The 3,728-nt window shown below is 48.9% G+C and overlaps 1 long non-coding RNA gene across 1 annotated transcript in view; it reads right to left on the bottom strand.

The window, feature by feature from the left end:
• The window catches only part of LOC106817933, a 14,700-nt gene that overhangs the window by 8,781 nt on the left and 2,191 nt on the right, over positions 1 to 3,728 (bottom strand). Inside the window, exon 2 of the long non-coding RNA XR_001395127.1 lies at positions 2,951 to 2,997. This is a non-coding gene — a long non-coding RNA (uncharacterized LOC106817933). The remainder of the gene's footprint in view (positions 1 to 2,950; positions 2,998 to 3,728) is intronic.

Genomic DNA, 3,728 nt, shown 5'->3' with positions numbered 1-3,728 from the left:
ATACCTACCTACACATCCCTGTCTTACAATACCTACCTACACATCCCTGTCTTACAATACCTACCTACACATCCCTGTCTTACAATACCTACCTACACATCCCTGTCTTACAATCCCTACCCTGTGTCCTAAGCATAGATCCCAGCCTCTTCCTCAATACATCAGCATCTCTGCTTCTTCATCCCCACATTCCTACCCTACACTTATGGCTTCTAAAGTTGAATTCGCCAACCCACATTCGTCTAGCAGTCTTCGTTAAGCACTACTACTGGGAGTGGTTGTTACCGCATGCGTGTCTCCCGGCCCGCGCCCTATCTCACACTCTGTCTCTCTCTTTCCCCCGAAGCGCGCCTCGTTCACCGCTCGCGAGCGAGGAACACACGCGCCGTGTAGACGGGAGGTTCCACGAGCGAACATTGCAGCGTGAGCGAGGAACACACGCGCGTGCATCACGCGGGCGGAAGGTTCGACGCGCGCGAGCGGTGACGGGGCGGCGCGGGCCGCGCGTCTTAGACCGGTCACCCGTCGCTGAGGATGACAAACGAGATAAACGTGGATGCAAGAGAAACCGTACGCCGTCAGCTGCGTTTACATTTCTTTACTCGCGAGTCTGGAAGGAAGAGTTGCGGCTGGACGGAAAAGACCCGGTGGACGGCTAGGATGAGCCCATCCGCCTACACGGCCGGGCAAGAACAGAAACAAACCGCACTGTAGTAACTCGCGACACAACCCGGGAGTCCGCGCCAGTGGCCACCGCCCCCACCCTTTCCTGCAAGTCTCGCGTCGCCACGGCGACTCACGGCGTCGCCATATTTGGGCATTTTCGACGCGTAGCACGGAGCGATAAAATATTCGTTTTTCGCTTGCGAACGAAAGATGCCGGAGTCTCCCAGAAAGAGGGGGGCGATGGGTGGCCAGAGAATTGAGGGGCACAGATCATGCCTTGAACCAAATGCACATCCATCTGCACTGAAGTGTGTCTACTACACACACAGAACTACTGTAGCAACAGAGGCGCCCTCTCCAGGACAGAAAAACTAACTAGCAGCTCTAAACCGAGCAGGAAGAGTGAGAGGAGAGCAAGGGAGGAGCAGCTACACGAGAGAGAGAAGCACGAACGTTCACTTGTTCACCCATACCTGCTGGCCGCAGTTTGCGCAAAAAGAGCAAGACAAAACATGCCTTAAGTGACCATCACCGTATGCACGCGTGCCACATACGATATACTGTAAACCCTTCCACCACAATGTGCGCGCTGATGCCCACACACAGTGGTGCCCCCTATTCTCCCCCATCCTGGTGGCTTCTCCGAAATCACAGTGCGTGCGCAAGACCACGTGAAATCGACGGTCGCGGGCGCAGCTCCGAAAAGTTTTTGTGCGGGCGTGCGAGAGAGTCCCCTTGGTGGCAAGGGGGCGTTAGATTGTGAGGCAGGCAGGTGGGTGGGGGTGGCGGCGGTGGGTAGGGGTAGTCCATAGACTACAAAGGGTTTAGAGTATACAAGACAACGACAAACACATGGTTTGCGTTGCCGGCGCGCCAGAGACAGTCGAATTGTTGAGTGCGCGTGTGTCACGGTGCATTTTCGACCGTCGAATTTATGAGATCGTGCCAATGTGTGCATTTTGTTCAAAACATCTTCCAATCCCCTCTTGAACAAACAAATGCACAGCATGCAAACCCTGGGCTCCTCGTTACGATTAATCAACCATTTAACATTAGATCGCAAATTCTCTGTACGATAACACTTTTAAAGAAGTGAACGATCAAGCTAGCATTAGTTTTTTTTATTCTGAGAAGTCAAATTTAAAATGAATTCTCAGCTCAACTTCATACTGAGTGAGTGAGAAATAATGCAGACTCGAGAACAATAGAACGACTGCGACCATTTTGAAACAGACACGTATATTGGAAACTGTATAGAGACTGTATAGAAACTGTATAGAGACTGTATAGAAACTGTATAGAGACTGTATAGAAACTGTATAGAGACTGTATATTTACTTGGAGCTCAAAACCTTTACATGAAAATTTAAGAGACTCGAAACACAATTTCGCGAATTTGAAACTATACCAAAAAATGGGGCCGGAATGGCAAAGTAAGAGGATAAGTATTGAGACGTGTCTCGTAGCCGAGACACGCCTCACTAAACATGTGCCTCACACGGCAGAGAGAAAGTAAATGCTTACTTGTTCTGCTGAACCGGGAAACTGAAATGTACAAATCATAGAAATTCCTCAGTGAGCCGCCTGCCCTCTCACTCACGGCTACAAGTGGTGCACACCCTGCCACAGGCATACGATTCATGCCCCTCCCCCTGCCACACCACAATTCAAGCCCCTCCCCCTGCCACACCACGATTCAAGCCCCTCCCCCTGCCACACCACGACTGCCTACGATTCAAGCCCCTCCCCCTGCCACTACACGGCTGCCTACGATTCAAGCCCCTCCCCGTGCCACACCACGATGCCTACAATTCACGACACAGCAAGAGAGCATCTGCGGGCGGGGTGTGGTATGGCAGGGGGCAGCACTGCGTCACGCGTGGGTGTATGAGATGAGTGAGGGGCGCGCGTCTCGCCTCTGAAGACATGCCTAAAATCCGAAGCCATCGCCTGCTTGAGTGCGTGATGCTCGTCGCCATGGTTACCGTCTGAGCCAGTGAGCTCAGCCTCCTAGCAAAGCCTGCTTCGTCGTGAACACTCACTCCGCTTAACGAGCAACTACTAAGCAAACTCTAACACTGGAGTCTCTCCATTTCCCTTCTTTTCCCCATCCACTCCCCAACTCCTCCCCATCCTGACTCTCAAACCTGGTGTCATTATACGCATTGCTATGCCTCTGTGCTGCTGCCAGGGAACAGTCATGCGAACGCACGAACGAATGCATGTGCACGCACGCGCACACGAGCAGCTAGTAACGCGAAGGAAGTGCTTGTACCAGACTTACCATGCCAGAGCGGAACTTTCTCTCAGTCACTTGCTTTGTAAGTGGATCTGGAAAACCAAATTGATTAGCGAGATATAATCCTGTGACAGAGCCTCGCACGAAAGTAGCGAAACAGACCTCGTCACGACTCACGCAAAACGTTTGACAATATAATTTCGGTAAAAACAGCACCACAGATAATAACCGGGAGGAATTTGCAAGGAAGACATGGTTCATACAGGAGGACTGAAAATGTTTTCAAGGACTTTTCAAGGACATTTTATCAGAAATTCAAGGACATTTTATCGGACATTTTATCGGAATTCATACACAGAACAAAACATACAGGTCTGGATTAATTTAATAATAACCCCATTCTTAATCACTGTCACCTCTAAAACTTACCTGGATCACATTAATAAACCCTTTCAAAACACTGTCACTTCTACAACATACCTTGATTTACTGACTGATTTTACTGACTTACTGTAATTTGTGGTCATCATTTAACTGTCTAGCGTGTCAATAGCTTTTTAAGCGCATTTAAAGCAATTTTTATTGAGGTTTGCACATTATTGATGGTACAAAATTTCTTTTTATTACAGGCAAGGACTGTTTCTAAAAATTCAAGGACATTTTATCGGAATTCATACACAGAACAAAACATACAGGTCTGGATTAATTTAATAATAACCCCATTCTTAATCACTGTCACCTCTAAAACTTACCTGGATAATATCAGGAGTGTATCAATAGGAGTGAGACAGACTGAAACCGGCAAAATTCAACATTTAGTAGC

The sequence above is a fragment of the Priapulus caudatus genome, unplaced genomic scaffold (assembly GCF_000485595.1).
Source record: "Priapulus caudatus unplaced genomic scaffold, Priapulus_caudatus-5.0.1 Scaffold1931, whole genome shotgun sequence".
In the NCBI taxonomy this organism is placed as follows: domain Eukaryota; kingdom Metazoa; phylum Priapulida; class Priapulimorpha; order Priapulimorphida; family Priapulidae; genus Priapulus; species Priapulus caudatus.
The sequence above is the reverse complement of the archived record's forward strand: the minus strand, read 5'-3'. Positions and strand labels throughout refer to the sequence as shown.